Source organism: Haliotis rubra, unplaced genomic scaffold, assembly GCF_003918875.1.
Source record: "Haliotis rubra isolate DU_JTF1 unplaced genomic scaffold, ASM391887v1 Scf1181, whole genome shotgun sequence".
Classification (NCBI taxonomy): Eukaryota; Metazoa; Mollusca; class Gastropoda; order Lepetellida; family Haliotidae; genus Haliotis; species Haliotis rubra.
The window spans coordinates 94,827-113,582 of record NW_025765094.1 but is presented as its reverse complement, the minus strand read 5'-3'; the positions used below and the strand labels follow the sequence as shown (position 1 = coordinate 113,582).

Genomic DNA, 18,756 nt, shown 5'->3' with positions numbered 1-18,756 from the left:
TATGATGAACACCATTACATATCCTCATTACAAGCATCTTGTCAACATCACTGAGACAGATATTTCACATCATACATCTCAGAAACAGTGATTCCGTTTGCCCAGAAATTATAGTTATGTATCACATGTATCCATGACAACAAATTGTTGATTTTGAAATCCAACTGCTGAAGTATATGCTCAGTTGCTGTGACAACCTCGGAGTATGTCAGTTTTGGATCATGTTTGGTCAATTTGTGATAAATGTAATCTGATGATGTCTCCCAGGCAGCCCTGTGCAGGGTACATGTAACTGTGACGGAGGAACATCAGTCTCTGTGGAGACCTGTCTATGTTTGGCTGTGTATACTTCTAGTCCTGAGCTTCTCACCAGTCCCTCCATTAATATAACTTCATCAACTAAATTCCACTTCTATTTGTACAAGTCAGGCATGTGATAATTATTGTTAGCGTCATACTTGTAGTAATTCCAAGCATGTGTATGTCATATACCAATATTGGTGTTAACAGCTGGAGACAGCAAGCCATGACAGCAGCGTGATAAACTAGAAGGGGAAGTGTAGTAGATGATCATGACTGTATATCAGACCCCACTGAAACATGCTTCATATGTCTGTTTTAGGAGAGGTTGTTTTTTTCTTGTTACTAAGGCCAGACCAATATTGTTTTTGTTTTACGGATTTTTATCTTACCTTCATGTAAAATTCTTTTATTTCATTGATCAATGACTGTTTAACAAGTTTCCGTGTCACCCTCCCAGGAGGGCGACAACTGGAAAAAATATTACCCGCTGCCATGGTAACCGCCAAGCTCTCCGCCGAGAAGCTGAAGCGCTAACAATCGTATGCTGACATAATATGACCGTTCGATCAGCTGTTTTTGTGTTCACTTTGTACAGATTTATTTGACCGACTTTCACTGCTTTATTTAAGCTACTTTATACATTGAGTGGTTTGCACACTCAGCTTAAACATAATTAACAATTTTTATAACAGTTTTATGCTCATCAGAATATGTTTCACTGATGTTAAAAATCCAGTCGAGAGGCAGACGCCATTTTGTTTGCATGTCATATAGTCAGTAGCGATCTTTAACATAATATATTTGTACATTAAAGATGGTGGTAAGATAAATATAAGTTGTATGCTTTTCTCGAGGGTAATACGGTCTGATGTACGCCTCTTTGTAGCAGTGTCACCGAGCCATCCGCTCGGTGACACTGCTACAAAGAGCGTATCAGACCATATATACCCTCGAGAGAAGCATACAACTTATATTGTCCTCAGAAAACCTAAAGGCAGGCGAGACACTTTAATTTTTTTAAATCACCAGTCAAAGTGATATTCATTTAAAATACTAAAAGTATTTTACTTTGGGCAATTTATTAAGTGTTTATGGGGCAAAAAACAATCTAAAAATTCTTGCAAGTTTACTTTTTGGGCCAATAAAAACGTTAGGATTATATTTTTTAAGGGGTGGGGGGAGGGAATTCTTTTCTTTTTTTTCTTATTCTTGTAAACATACGACCAGCTTATCTGTATAACAAGAAATAAAATTGGTCTGCCTATTGAAATAATATCAGAGTGTGTTGTAATATGTCACCGACACATATCAAGATATACTCAATACTAAGATCATATCCAGTTGAAAAGTGAAAAAGCATATCTCAACCCCTTCAAAAACTGTTTGGCTTGTCTGAGATCTTCAGTAGCAACAGCTGTGTGGTTCCACCATGACTTACATGTATTATACATCTCCACATGGAAGAATTGGCAGCTCCCAGCCTCCACAGACAGGAGGCCCTCGCATGTGTAGAGCTTCGTCAGTGTTATGTCCGAGTATACACAACAAGGGACACTCTCAAAATCACAAACATATTTTGAAGACTGTCACATGTTAAACTACCCTTTGCTATTTAGTATTTTATTCGTTGAAAGACGTCAACAAGGTCAAGCATATTCTTCACCCTGACTTATTGTCTGTTGTCTGTGAAGTATTAATAACCCAGCCCCAGCCATGATCAGGTGATTGTGTTGGGGAACTGTCCTGCTTCTAATATCAGTCTTCAAAATCAGTTACTCTTAACTTATCTTCAATATGTTGCCCTTCTGTCTGAAACACTAATAATGAAATCTGCAGTCTTCTTTACTGGTTGAACATATTTAACCAACTGTTATTTTCATGTGCTTTATAGATAAAACATTGAGAACTAGATGCAGTGAGATGGAATTCTGCTTGTTTCCGAGACGATATCTGTAGAAAATAGGAACATGCCACCTGTAACATGGCAGATACTAACTTTGATTTGTAGGAAGTTGTTTTATTGTTTTAAATATTGTTGTATACGTATGTTATATATACCTGAACGTGAACCTTTACACCTGGATGTGAATGTGTAAATGTGTCTGTAGCAGATGTTTTGGAAGGGTAGTCCTGTCTCCTATCTGTGCATCATTTGTGCTGAGGCAGCAGAAACATCTCTTCAACCCAGGGGAGGACCATCAGTAGTGTTTGAAGGTGTTTTACATGCTTTGCCCAGTATCCCACAGCAGTGGTCAGATCTGTCATTTCATATAAAGGTCACAATAGGCTGTTTGTTCTTCAATATTGCAATATAACCAAAATGGTATGACTTTCTAAACTGTTCTGTGCATGGCAAAGAACAAATCTATCAGTGTTAATGAGAATTAAGTACAAGTTTTTTTATCATGGGCTTTTTGTGGCCTTAATTTTTTTCAAATAAGACAAAAATTGTGATTGAGAAAATTATTTTGTTGTATCACTGGTCAGAGGGTCATTTCATTCAGCAACCAGTCTGTTGTATTTACACAAACACATATCATATTTCCTAATGAGTTTTGAGCGACATTGATTGAGGTATTTCCGTAACCTTATATGAGTACACCACCTGATCAGTGGGAACTGTGAGTCAGGCTCCTATATCAATAGTTGGTTAATATAGGAACCGCTGACTCAGCGACCTACTGACTCCCTCCCCATGTGATCAACAGCTAGATACAGCTGTCATTATCATTTTGCTACTACATTCCATGTAACCTGTTTTGTTTGAGAGAGTGAATAAGAATATATTTATCATGCACTTTGAAAATGCAAATTATGTACCATATTCTCCTATGTGTGATATTAGATGATAATTATGGATGTAATACTTAGTTTTGTGAATTTTATTTTGTGATTATTGTTTGAGGAGTTTTGACAATATTATTCATGTAACATCGTGCCATCTGTTTATGACTGAATGCAGTAGATATGTGAATATGCTAGCTTTTGTAGAGTGATTGATTGTCATTTTCAATTGTCTCAGGTTGTTAGACTCAAGACTGTTATGAAGGCACTGCTTGTCTGAGTTGATAGGCTGAGTGTCTGCAATGGTGAGACTCAAGTTACAGGTGGAACATGTGGACACCTTGCTCTCTAGGAAGAGGATAGTGTTATAATGCACTGAACATTTTAAACTAAAGTTCCTTGTTTTTTTTTATTAAAATTGTTTGATTTTATTACAAAGTGTTTAAACAAATTCTGCTCAACTCACTTATGACTGCCTGCTATCTGTAGAGACTACTTGCTGAGTTGAGGACTGATTGCTTCAGTTATCATCTTCTCTCTGGAACAGTTCCTTACATTGTGCCTGTCAACTGTTTTCTTTCCCGGGACATTTAGGTAACACGGTTGTTTCTCACTTTAGAGGGTTACTATAGTACAAAGTATAGTGGGTCTTGTAATCTGATTCTCATTCTGGCTCTCGAGCACAGTCCCTGCTTATAAGATGGAAGATCAAAGTTGTCAGAAATATGGATGGTTTTTGTTCGAGATATTGAAGATACTGGTCTGTGAACAAGTCTCACAAGCACCAAAGAAAAACAAGTTGGTTAGGACTCTGGATGCTGGTGGTCACACAAGCATTGGAAACTGGTTTGTGTGACTGAGATTTTCCAGACATGCTGACCTGGGAGATTCTGTGAGCACATGTCCATCTGTGACCAGAGGTCACTAAAACCATTGCTGTTGGATATGCTGAAATAAACAACCAAAGGCCCACCATATTTCATGCTAAGTGGAACTCTGATCTTCCCCTTTACAAGCACCAAAAAGGATGTGATATTGCCTCTGCTTCTCACAATAGACAGTCCTTGTTAGTTATCACACCAACATTTTATCAGTCTTAGGTTGCTTCTCCCTGATAATCCAGACAGACATGTATATTTGATCATGTGTAAGTCGTGTGTTGTAAATGTTGCTTCCATTGTGGGAACTTAATCAAAAGGACTTGAAGGCATTCATCTCACAACCCCAGGTGTCAAAACCGTTATTTGTTGTTAAAGCAGTGTAACCTAGGACTCATGTATATACCCAGCTGAAACTGCTTGGTCCACTTGTTACACAAGCTACACGTGAAAGACGTTTGTTACAGCTGTCTGCAGGTTGGGCCCAGTCATCTGTTATAGATGGTGGGTGTGAGAGGAAGGCTAGTCTGGCAGTCACACTTGTGCATGGATGGACATCATGAGCTACAGCTGTCTGCAGGATGGGCCCAGTCATCTGTTATAGATGGTGGGTGGGAGGGGAAGGCTAGTCTGGCAGTCACACTTGTGCATGGATGGACATCATGAGCTACAGCTGTCTGCAGGATGGGCCCAGTCACCTGTTATAGATGGTGGGTGGGAGGGGAAGGCTAGTCTGGCAGTCACACTTGTGCATGGATGGACATCATGAGCTACAGCTGAGATACATTACCACACACACTTCAGTCTGTCAAATAAGGAACTACAGATTATGGTCGAGTTAATGGGTATACTTAAACAGGTATGTTTTGAAAAACAGATTATTAGGTGAGTGTGTGTCTGGGTAATAAATTTCGTATTTTGAATATGTTATATGAAGTGACGGAAAGGAAACTACCCCATTTATTATACAGTGTCAAATATTTTGCGTTGAAAAGCACTTCCTCATTTGGAATCCTAAACATCTTTGACATTGTAAAAATTGTATATTAAACATGTAGGTATTACATGATGATGGTACCAAGTTTACATATAGTAGATTTATTTTGGATACCATTGTCCATTATCTGCTAACTTCCCACCTCCATAGTACATGACTGGTCTCTGTCAGGTAAACCTGTGCAGGTGAGGGTACTGTTGATTGACACTGTACCACACTTGAAAGTAGACTTCACACTGGTTGCACAGCAGTCTTCTAAGACATTTTCAAGATGGCAGCGCAATATGGTTTAAACTTATACTAGACTTGAGGTATGAAACAATTTGTTCTCTGGCTGTGACTTGAAGAAATCTGAGCAGATGGGCTGTTATTTTTATAGTACAAATTGGGTATCGGCAGGGCAGTTGAGATGACACGTATCATAGTACTCTTGTGTCTTTATCCCGCAAATTTCTTTTACATGTAATCACACTGTTCATGCAGGACGACTAGTGCTTGATAGTAACTTAGTAATGGGTAGAGTTACAACTTGTTCTTCTTTAAATAATTTAGCAAAGAAAAGAGGGGAGTCTGAATGAAATAGGTGACTTGTGATGGTATGTACAGAAATACATCCATGGAGAATGCTTTTAGATTTGGTGGTGCTGCCCAGCTGGTAGGAGACAGCACCTGTCGTAACATAGGGCTTTACCTAGGATAGAGGACACTAGCCTTGCCCACCGTGTAGGGAACACTTTCAACTCTTTCTCTACTGCAGAACCAGGGCAGTGTCACAGTTACTGTATGTTAATGACGACTTTTACTTATGCAAGTTACATCTAATCTGTGCCTGATGTTTTTCATGGGACCAACTTTCACAAGAACAAAACAAGGAATAAGGAAACTTGGAAACATTAGGATGTTTTAGAAAGACGTTTTCTTTGTTCAATTGAACTGTGGAGATTCATAAGATGTGTTCTTTAAGGATTCTTATGCAATCATGCATAGACAGACATTGGGCTAGAAAGCATTGCTCCCCACCTTGGTTCTGTGGACCACATATATACAATGTGTTGATGTGCATCCATCAGTACATCCAATGTGATAACTGTTGCCATTCACGTATATTCCCTGTATGAAACTTTCAATATAGTGATATGGTTGATATAGTGCATTTTGTAGTTCTTGTAGTGGATTTTAGAAACTTTTTTCTTTGACAGACACCTCTAATGAATGTGTGAATTACAGGTGACATTTACAAGTTGTGCAGGTTTTTACAAGAAGGCTTCATACCTTGTCTTGCTGGCCCATGTGGTAAGAGGTAATCCAGGTCCTCGCCTCCTAGCTTTTGAAATGATATTTAATTTTACACTTTCAGCTTCAGAATGGAGCCAAGGTGATTTAAGTTTCTGTCAGAACAGCCATTATTTACATGCAAAAACATTCAGTGTCAATTTCCAGACATGTTCAGGTTCATACATCGAGAGGTTGTGGATATGCTTCTTAAATTAAATATATTATTAAAGATGACACTGACTTTCTGTACCGAGTGCAAGCACCTGATAGAGGACCAACATCTAGAAGCCAAACTGATCAAGTTTGTTAACATCATATTTTGTGATCTTGATTATGATTTCAGATAGTTTCAAGGACTTTCCACTTTAACATGCAATTATTGACCAAAGGTCAGCTGTTCAATACAAAACAAGGACCAGACATCTGACCTGCAGATACATTCAGTTATCCCTTAGTTTTGCAGAGTTCACTGGTCCAACAATTTATTTTAGATAAAGCTATTTTTTGTAGCTCTGATACTTCAGTTGCATAAATGTTTTGATGATATATATTTCTTACCAAGTACATCCTTCACAGAGAATGATTGCGGACTATTTAGGCTGCAAGTTTGAATTCATTTTCAAAATGTATGTGATTGGTCCATTCATGTTCATTTTATAAAAGATGTGTTTCTACAAACCATTAGAGAGGACCAGAGCATGAGGATACAGAAGTAGTAACTGAACCTTGAATACTTGGTGAGAAGAATATAATATTTCCTTGTCTCAAATGTGTCTTTCACTCCGTAATTACAACATTCTCACATCAGAGGTATTTATTTACAAATGTCTATATTGTCTGTAAAATATGGTAGCATGAAAAAAAATAAAATAAAAAATGATTGATGAAGTTACGTCTCCTCTTTTTTTATGATCAACTGCAGTTTAGCATGTAGGGTCTAATTTGTCAGTCAGGTATCACAGACTTGAAGGGTTGGTTGGATAGCCTAGTAGTTAAGTGTTTGCTGGTCATGCTGAAGACACAGGTTTGATTCCCCACATGGGTACTATATGTGAAGCCCATTTGTGGGGTCCCCAGCACTGATATTACTGGAATATTGGTTAAAGCCGCATAAAACAATCCTCGCTCACTCACTCACTTAAAAGTTTATTCACCTACTACTTCAAGTGTAGGCAAGTTCATTCATGTTCAAAAATATAATCTTTTAATCAAAAAATAAGATTTCAATATATGTTGATGTAAAGAAACACTGATTGAGAGCAATTTCAGTGGACTGATTGTTGCTATTGTTATTTTTTCCCGTGAGTACCCGGATGATAGCCCAGAATTCTTGACTTGTTTGCGATCTCTGCTGCGTCACCTGCAAGCACAACTGGTGGTATAAGCACACATTGATCAACAAACAACTTTGTTACTCATTAATATTTCCATCTTCATTATTATGATAACACATGAAAACATGTTGAAGTTAGTCTTCATCTGCCAGTGGTAAAACATGTTAGGACTGTACAATAAAGATGTCAATGTACGTCTTTATATTTTGCCTTATAATGCTAATTAGTTTATTATTATACTTGTTTGCATTTTGAAACATAACAAAAAGTACACTATCTGTTTATATTGAATATATAACATGACTGTTATATCCTGACATTCATGCCATCGTGAATCATATTTCACACAAACACCCTATGTGCGACCAAGTGTATGTTGTTTGAGATGAAAAATTTCTTCACGAGGTGAAACATTCTCCATACTAGAGACACCATGTCCTGAAATTCGTCACTGCTCTCAGTGTCCTCAACTCCTCGAACTGCTTGGCGTGCTGTGGAGAACACCCCTAGCACGAGTTGTTACCCGCCATTTTGGAACCGGAAGTATTTGAAGATATCTTAAAATCGTGTCCATTCAAGATGTTCAGTTTAGGTAATTTGAAAAGTAAGCTGAAAACCAATACATTTTGAAAGAGTAGTTATGGTAACTATACTTTCATGCGCAGTAATGTTGTGAACAAAACAATATTTTGCACCCTGACATTTGTCAATCACGATCAGAATCGAGAATTTACCAAGTCATGCATGGTATAATACGTAGGAAGCTACCCTTGGTCGAATCATGAGACTGACTGACTGACTGAGTTTGGTTTTACGCCGCTTTTAGCAATATTCCAGCAACATCACGGCGGGGGACACCAGAAATGGGCTTCACACCGAATCATGAGAAGTATGCATGGTAGGAGTCATGCATGCCGGGCAAACAGGTGGTTTTATCCCATATTAGTGACTTTGGCTGAAAAATGCAAATTTGGATTTTGACCCACACCTTTTAACCACCTAGTGCAAGCACCATCTCATTACACCCGCCATAAGGTTTCATTAGGTCTGATCTACTCCCAAGCAGATATGATATAATAGCATTCGATTTGCCAGTACCAAAGAGATATGTTTGAATGATTCAAACTATTCCTTACTTTTTGAGCATAGTATATTTAGTACACTGCGGTTATATAACTCAAAATTGACCTCAAACGCAATTTTGACTAACCTATTACATTAAGTACTCGGACAAGAAAAAACCCACAGTTCGTTATGAAGATAGTTCACGGTAATTATTTTATTTATTCTCATTCAGTCTACTATATAATCAGAAACTTATAACATGAACTCATTTTACGGTTTCAGCTATATAGTTTAGTAAGCAATGGTGTTTTATTGTCAATGAAGAAATAATAATATGAATAGTGAAAAATAGTGACTGAGTTTAGTGTTACGCCGCACTCAGGCTGACTCAGCAATACTCCAGCTATATGGCGTCGGTCTGGAAATAATTGAATCTGGACCAGACAATGCAGTGATCAACAGCATGAGCATCGATCTACGCAATTGGGATACGATGACATGTGTCAACCAAGTCAGCGAGCCTGACCATCCGATCCCGTTAATAGCCTCTTACGACAAGCATGGGTTACTGAAGATCAATTCTAACCCGGACCTTCACGGGTCAGCGAAAAATAGACAACAATTAGTCTAATATAATGATAAAGCATTATGGATGTAATATTCGGGGTTCTTAAAGACTAACTAGTCCTATAAAACGGATAATTAGTTTCACAAGCATCCACGGACACTCCTTTGTAGCTCTGCAAAGTGTAAATATTGTAAATATATCTTACTTACATGATAAATCACTAAAGATTAGTCGATGAAACGTGTTTTTTCTGTCCCTAATTCGAGACAGGATTTAAAAATTGAATAAACCGTCAAGTTCTCTAACACAAGCAATAACGTTATCTTTGAGTGAAAGTTGTCCACTTGTGACGGTCCCTTAGGCGACGATTTTGTTCATCTGTCAGTTGCAGAGATGATTGACTAACATGCTCCATGTTGGTTGTGTGTGACTCCATACCAGTATCAAATCCATAAGGTTGATCGGCATCGGCAAGACAGGTCACAACAGTAGGTACATCGCCAAATATTTCTCCAATAGACATGTGTCCTGAGTTCGCACTGTTCAGAATACCATTAATCCAGATTTGTTCAGGCGAGCGGTTTCCTTCTGTTCTCATTCTGTGACATTTCCAACCACATCTAAAAGAAGTCAGTCGACGGTTTATTTCCGGAACATAAACGAAATGCAAAGCCTAAATGTGCTGGCTATTCATTACACCAAGGATAGCGTCATCCCCAAGGATAAAACTCCTTGTAAAATGTCACCTTTTTGTGAACGTCACGCCAAAGATCTCCCAGTAATGTGACTAGCTCTTTGGTGGCCTCTGATCAAATTCATGGCATATGCAACTTTGATGTTTTCAATTCCATGATCGATGGAAGACCATACTTATCTGAGGCTTGAACAAATATTCCCAACACATCATCAGCCTTATTATTATTACCAGTACATTCCAGTGCTGTTATGTACCGGGAAAACCATCAATGCATCCATGGATTACCAGTGACCACCTGAAAAGTGTATTAAAAGATCAGTTCATATCATACGTGTAATGTAATAATTCAAAGATTCCATATTTATAATAGCGAGTTTCATGTTGTGGAATATAATTAATGACTTCAAACAGTATGAAACTAAAATGTTCAATCTTAACGCAAGCCACACACACCTGTTGGGTTTCATATGAGCATCCATGTGTCATACACTGTTTGGGGATGGAACAGAATAAGTACGCCAAGCTACTGTCCTCCAGACAATCCAGTGATCAACGACATGACCATCGATCTATGATTTTATAAACAGTATCTAGTTATCTGATGGCGGAGAGTTCACTTTGGAGTTCGTTTTCATCCATTCTACGTCGTTTCTTAATAATCATTGGTGATTTGATACCAAAAACGATGCCCGTGATTCTTGTTGGAACTTCAGTTCTTCGAGTAAATGTTCTATATTGCCAACCATACCCTAAATAACACTGTGGATGACAAATGGTGAGAATTGCGATGCTTGCAGTTGTCAGTGAGTTTGCCTTCCTTACAGTGCATTTATGTTCATGATGGTGATTAATTTAGTTGGTGTTTTGTTTCACATCAAAAGACTGTGCCAGTGGAGCTGAACGTTGCTGACAGGAACGATTTCTGAACTACCTCACCTACCTATTTTATGATTAATGTAGACAAAAAGGCAAACACAGGCTCCACAAACCAGATCTAGTGCATGGATTTGCTTTTCCATTCACAACCAAGCTCCACAATACTGATTGTATACAGACAGCTAGAACTCGACTACAAGGCTACCTCACTGACCTGATCGCTGTATACACACCAGCCAGAACTTCTTCCATCTCTCCACAACCAAGCTCCACCCCCCACTTCACTGACCTGATCGCTGTATACACACCAGCCAGAACTCTTCCATCTCACAACCAAGCCCCCACCCTACCTCACTGACCTGATCGCTGTATACACACCAGCCAGAACTCTTCCATCTCACAACCAAGCTCCACCTACCTCACTGACCTGATCGCTGTATACACACCAGCCAGAACTCTTCCATCTCACAACCAAGTCCCACCTCTACCTCACTGACCTGATCGCTGTATACACACCAGCCAGAACTCTTCCATCTCACAACCAAGCTCCCACCCTACTCACTGACCTGATCGCTGTATACACACCAGCCAGAACTCTTCCACCTCACAACCAAGCCACCCACCCTACCTCTCACTGACCTGATCGCTGTATACACACCAGCCAGAACTCTTCCATCTCACAACCAAGCCCCCACCCTCCCACCTCACTGACCTGATCGCTGTATACACCACACTGACTCTCCATCCATACAACCAAGCTCCCACCTACCTCACTGACCTGATCACTGTACCAGCACACCAGCCAGACTCTTCCATCTCACAACCCAGCTCCACCCTACTCACTGACCTTCCATCGCTGTGATCGCTACACACCAGCCAGAACCTTCTTCCATCTCACAACCAAGCTCCCCACCCTACCTCACACTGACCTGATCGCTGTATACACACCAGCCAGAACTCTTCCATCTCACAACCAAGCCCCACCCTACCTCACTGACGCTGATCGCTGTATACACCCAGCCAGAACTCTTCCATCTCACAACCAAGCTCCCTCACTCCTACCACTTCCACCCTACCTCACTGACCTGATCGCTGTATACACACCAGCCAGAACTCTTCCACCTCACAGCCAAGCCCCACCCTCCTCACTGCCCCTTGATCGCTGTATACACACCAGCCAGAACTCTTCCATCTCACAACCAAGCTCCCACCTCTACCTCACTGACCTGATCGCTGTATACACACCAGCCAGAACTCTTTCCATCTCACAAACCAAGCTCCCACCCTACCTCACTGACCTGGATCGCTGTATACACACCAGCCAGAACTCTTCCATCTCACAACCAAGCCCCCACCTTTACCCTCACTGACCTGATCGCTGTATACACACCCAGCCAGAACTCTTTCCATCTCACAACCAAGCCCCACCCTACCTCACTGACCTGATCGCTGTATACACACCAGCCAGAACTTCTTCCATCTCACAACCAAGTCCCACCTCTACCTCACTGACCTGATCGCTGTATACACACCAGCCAGAACTCTTCCATCTCACAACCAGCTCCACCCTACCTCACTGACCTGATCGCTGTATACACACCCAGCCAGAACTCTTCCATCTCACAAACCAAGTCCCACCCTTCCTCACTGACCTGATCGCTGTATACACACCAGCCAGAACTCTTCCATCCTCACAACTCAGCCAGAACTCCACCTCTACCCCTCACTGACCTGATCGCTGTATACACACCCAGCCAGAACTCTTTCCATCTCACAACCAAGCTCCACCTACCCTCACTGACCTGATCGCTGTATACACACCAGCCAGAACTCTTCCATCTCACAACCAAGCTCCCACCCTACCTCACTGACCTGATCGCTGTATACACACCAGCCAGAACTCTTCCATCCTCACAACCAAGCCTCCACTTCCTACCTCACTGACTTGATCGCTGTATACACACCAGCCAGAACTCTTCCATCTCACAACCCACCCTAAGCCTCACTCACTACCTCACTGACATTGCTGTATACACACCTGCTCTTTTCCATCTCACAAATCTGGCAAGCTCCCCACCCTACTCTCACTGACCTGATCGCTGTATACACACCAGCTAGAATCTCTTCCATCTCACAACCAAGCTCCCACCCTACCTCACTGACCTGATCGCTGCATACACACCAGCCAGAACTCTTCCATCTCACAACCAAGCTCCACCCTACTCTTGACCTGATCGCTGTATACACACCAGCCAGAACTCTTTCCCATCTCACAAACAAGCCCACCTCCTACCTCACTCACCTGATCGTTGTATACACACCAGCCAGAACTCTTTCCATCTCACAACCAAGTCTCCACTCCTACCTCACTGACCTGATCGCTGTATACACACCAGCCAGAACTCTTCCATCTCACAACCAAGCCCCACCCTACCTGACTCACTGACCTGATCGCTGTATACACACCAGCCAGAACTCTTCCATCTCACAACCAAGTCTCCCACCTCTACCTCACTGACCTGATCGCTGTATACACACCAGCCAGAACTCTTCCATCTCACAAACCAAGCCCCACCCTACCTCACTGACCTGATCGCTGTATACACACCAGCCAGAACTCTTCCATCTCACAACCAAGCTCCACCCTACCTCACTGACCTGATCGCTGTATACACACACCAGCCAGAACTCTTCCATCTCACAACCAAGCTCCACCCTACCTCACTGACCTGATCGCTGTATACACACCAGCCAGAACTCTTCCATCTCACAACCAAGCCCCACCCTACCTCACTTGACCACTGATCGCTGTATACACACCAGCCAGAACTCTTCCATCACAACCAAGTCCCACCCTACCTCACTGACCTGATCGCTGTATACACCAGCCAGAACTCTTTCCATCTCTCACAACCAGCCTCCACCCTACCTCACTGACCTGATCGCTGTAACTCTTCCACCTGACTGCTCACAACCAGAGCTCCCACCTCACAACCAAGCTCCACTCCTACCTCACTGACCTGATCGCTGTATACACACCAGCCAGAACTTCTTCCATCTCACAACCAAGCCCACCCTACCTCACTGACCTGACTCGCTGTATACACACCAGCCAGAACTCTTCCATCTCACAACCAAGCCCCCACCTCTACCTCACTGACCTGATCGCTGTATACACACCAGCCAGAACTCTTCCATCTCACAACCAAGCTCCACCCTACCTCACTGACCTGATCGCTGTATACACACCAGCCAGAACTCTTCCATCTCACAACCAAGCCCCACCCTACCTCACTGACCTGATCGCTGTATACACACCAGCCAGAACTCTTCCATCTCACAACCAAGCACCCTGCCTCACTGACCAGATCGCTGTATGGGCACACCAGCCAGAACTCTTCCCATCTCACAACCAAGCTCCCACCCTACCTCACTGACCTGATCGCTGTATACACACCAGCCAGAACTCTTCCATCTCACAACCAAGTGATCGCTGTATACCCACCCTGATCACTGACCTGATCGCTGTATACACACCAGCCAGAGACTCTTCCATCTCACAACCAAGTCCCACCCACCCTACCTCACTGACCTGATCGCTGTATACACACCAGCCAGAACTCTTCCATCTCACAACCAAGCTCCACCCTACCTCACTGACCTGATCGCTGTATACACACCAGCCAGAACTCTTCCATCTCACAACCAAGCCCCACCCTACCTCACTGACCTGATCGCTGTATACACACCAGCCAGAACTCTTCCATCTCACAACCAAGCCCCACCCTACCTCACTGACCTGATCGCTGTATACACACCAGCCAGAACTCTTCCATCTCACAACCAAGTCCCACCCTACCTCACTGACCTGATCGCTGTATACACACCAGCCAGAACTCTTCCATCTCACAACCAAGCCCCACCCTACCTCACTGACCTGATCGCTGTATACACACCAGCCAGAACTCTTCCATCTCACAACCAAGCTCCACCCTACCTCACTGACCTGATCGCTGTATACACACCAGCCAGAACTCTTCCATCTCACAACCAGCTCCACCCTACCTCACTGACCTGATCGCTGTATACACACCAGCCAGAACTCTTCCATCTCACAACCAAGCTCCACCCTACCTCACTGACCTGATCGCTGTATACACACCAGCCAGAACTCTTCCATCTCACAACCAAGCTCCACCCTACCTCACTGACCTGATCGCTGTATACACACCAGCCAGAACTCTTCCATCTCACAACCAAGCTCCACCCTACCTCACTGACCTGATCGCTGTATACACACCAGCCAGAACTCTTCCATCTCACAACCAGCTCCACCCTACCTCACTGACCTGATCGCTGTATACACACCAGCCAGAACTCTTCCATCTCACAACCAAGCCCCACCCTACCTCACTGACCTGATCGCTGTATACACACCAGCCAGAACTCTTCCATCTCACAACCAAGCCCCACCCTACCTCACTGACCTGATCGCTGTATACACACCAGCCAGAACTCTTCCATCTCACAACCAGCTCCAACTTATTGTACCAACTTTCCGACTTTCCTCATTTGGTAAACGATCGTTCTTTCATGCAGCTGGGGCGGTGGGGTAGCCTAATGGTTAAAGCGTTCGCTCGTCACGCCGAAGACCCGGGTTCGATTCCCCACAAGGGCACAATGTGTGAAGCCCATTTCTGGTGTCCCCCGCCGTGATATTGCTGGAAAGCGGCGTAAAACTAAACTCACTCACTCACTCACTTTCATGCAGCCCCCAGAATATGGAATTCACTGCCAGTCCACATCAAAGACTCTGATCCTCTGACAGCTTTCAAATCACAACTGAAGACTTATTTTTATTCTCTGTGTATAACTGACACTCCCCCTTTTCCCCCTGCGTTTGAGCATGCACTAGTGTGTGGATTAAAGCGCATAACAAATGGCCAGTTATTATTTTCTAATTAAGAACGTTGCTACACTGTTTGTACAATGAATATGTTTTTGTGTAACTGTATATTCCGATGAATGTGAACAAATATTATTAGGCCACGGCCACCAATGCGAACTTATGGCAAGCCGTTTTCACATTTATTAAGACATTACATATATACAATATATTCAATTGTTTTAGAGATATCTGTATTTTATTTAAAGATATAAATACTGTTTTAAAAATATCAGTAAATAATTCAAGATAACTTTAATTAATTTCTCAAATAAAAAAAAAAATAACTGATATCTCAAAATGTTATACAGATATCAAGAACATATTTCGTGATATCTCTAAATGATAAACAATTACGATCATAGTTAACACAATTGTATTAGAAATTCATTCAAGTTTTATTGAATTCAATTCTAGATATATTGAAATGACTGGTACATATCCACAACTGTATTACAGATATCTTCAATTCAATTAGAGATATCTTTAATTCGATTATTGATGTCTTCAATTCTTGCTATTAGTGACATTAAAAATTGTTTTAAAGAGGAAACAACTCGTGCTAGGGTGTTCTCCACAGCACGCCAAGCAGTTCGAGGAGTTGAGGACACTGAGAGCAGAGACGAATTTCAGGACATGGTGTCTCTAGTTAGAATTTTTCACGAGTACACAGAACTCGTAAAGTAATGAGACAGACAACATACACTTTGTCGCACTTAGTGTGTTAGTGTGTGTGTGTTAGTGTGTGTGTGTGTGTTAGTGTGTTAGTGTGTTAGTGTGTGTGTGTGTGTGTGTGTGTGTGTGTGTGTGTGTGTGTGTGTGTGTGTGTGTGTGTGTGTGTGTGAAATATGATTCACGATGGCATGAATGTCAGGATATAACAGTCATGTTATATATTCAATATAAACAGATAGTGTACTTTTTGTTATGTTTCAAAATGCAAACAAGTATAATAATAATAAACTAATTAGGATTATAAGGCAAAATATAAAGACGTACATTTGACATCTTTATTTTACAACCCGTGAAGGTCCGGTTAGAACATTGATCTTCAATAACCCATGCTTGTCGTAAGAGGCAACTAACGGGATCGGGTGGTCAGGCTCGCTGGCTTGGTTGACACGTCATAGGTTCCAAATTGCGCAGATCGATGCTCATGCTGTTGATCACTGGATTGTCTGGTCCAGACACGATTATTTACAGACCGCCGCCATATAGCTTGAATATTGCTGAGTGCGGCGTAAAACCAAAGTCACTCACTCACTTTATTTTAGTCCTAACAGATTTAACCACTGGCATTTGAAGACTAACTTCAACATGCTTTCATGTGTTATCATAATAATGAAGATAGAAATATTAATGAGTAAAATAGTTTTCATCTTTGTTGATCAATGTGTGCTTATACCACCAGTTGTGCTTGCGGGTGACGCAGCAGAGATCGCAAACCAGTCAAGAATTCTGGGCTATCATCCGGGTACTCACGGGAAAAAGTAACGATAGCAACAATCAGTCCACTGAAATTGCTCTCAATCAGTGTTTCTTTACATCAACATATATTGAAATCTTATTTTTTTATTAAAAGATTATATTTTTGAACATGAATGAACTTGCCTACACTTGAAGTAGTAGGTGAATAAACTTTTAAGTGAGTGAGTGAGCGAGGATTGTTTTATGCGGCTTTAACCAATATTCCAGTAATATCAGTGCGGGGGACCCCACAAATGGGCTTCACATATAGTACCCATGTGGGGAATCAAACCTGTGTCTTCAGCATGACCAGCAAACACTTAACCACTAGGCTATCCAACCAACCCTTCAAGTCTGTGATACCTGACTGACAAATTAGACCCTACATGCTAAACTGCAGTTGATCATAAAAAAAGAGGAGACGTAACTTCATCAATCATTTTTTATTTTATTTTTTTTCATGCTACCATATTTTACAGACAATATAAACATTTGTAAATAAATACCTCTGATGTGAGAATGTTGTAATTACGGAGTGAAAGACACATTTGAGACAAGGAAATATTATATTCTTCTCACCAAGTATTCAAGGTTCAGTTACTACTTCTGTATCCTCATGCTCTGGTCCTCTCTAATGGTTTGTGTAACAAGGTAAGTAACTAACTAAGTACACCAGTGACAAGGTAACAAAGTGAGAAGGTAACAAAGTGACAAGATAACAAAGTGACAAGATAACAAAATGACAAGGTAACAAGCTAAGCAACACAAGTAAATAAGTATACCAGTGACAAGGAAACAAAGTGACGAGGTATCAAAGTGACAAGATAAAGTAAGAAGGTAACAAAGTGACAAGGTAACAAGCTAAGTAACAAGGTAAGTAACTAAGTACACCAGTGACAAGGTAACAAAGTGACAAGGTAACAAAGTGACAAGGTAACAAAGTGACAAGGTAACAAGCTAAGTAACAAGGTAAGTAACTAACTAAGTATACCAGTGACATGAAACAAAGTGACAAGGTAACAAAGTGACAAGATAACAAAATGACAAGGTAACAAGCTAAGCAACACAAGTAAATAAGTATACCAGTCACAAGGAAACAAAGTGACGAGGTATCAAAGTGACAAGATAAAGTAACAAGGTAACAAAGTGACAAGGTAACACAGTGACAAGGTAACAAAGTGACAAGATAACTTTCCTGTGAATGCTGTAAGTATCTATTATATATATATGGCAGTGTTAATCGTAGTGAATGCCATAACAGTTACATAAGGCACAGTGATACTTCTAGTGAATGCCATAACAGTTACATAAGGCACAGTGATACTTCTAGTGAATGCCATAACACTTACATATGGCAGAGTGATACTTCTAGTGATTGCCATAACACTTACATATGGCAGAGTGATACTTCTAGTGAATGCATATGGCAGAGTGATACTTCTAGTGATTGCCATAACACTTACATATGGCAGTGTGATCAGTCTAGTGATAGCTATAACTATATATATGGTAGTGATAATTCTAGTGATAGCTATAACTATATATATATGGTAGTGATACTTCTAGT

The 18,756-nt window shown here is 41.3% G+C and overlaps 1 long non-coding RNA gene across 1 annotated transcript; it reads left to right on the top strand.

Annotated features, from left to right (window-relative positions):
• The first annotated feature begins 1,300 nt into the window (after positions 1–1,300).
• LOC124259736 lies at positions 1,301–7,125 on the top strand. Its single transcript, XR_006893904.1, has 2 exons — positions 1,301–4,442; positions 4,546–7,125. It is a non-coding gene; the product is annotated as an uncharacterized LOC124259736 (long non-coding RNA).
• Positions 7,126–18,756: the final 11,631 nt, after the last annotated feature.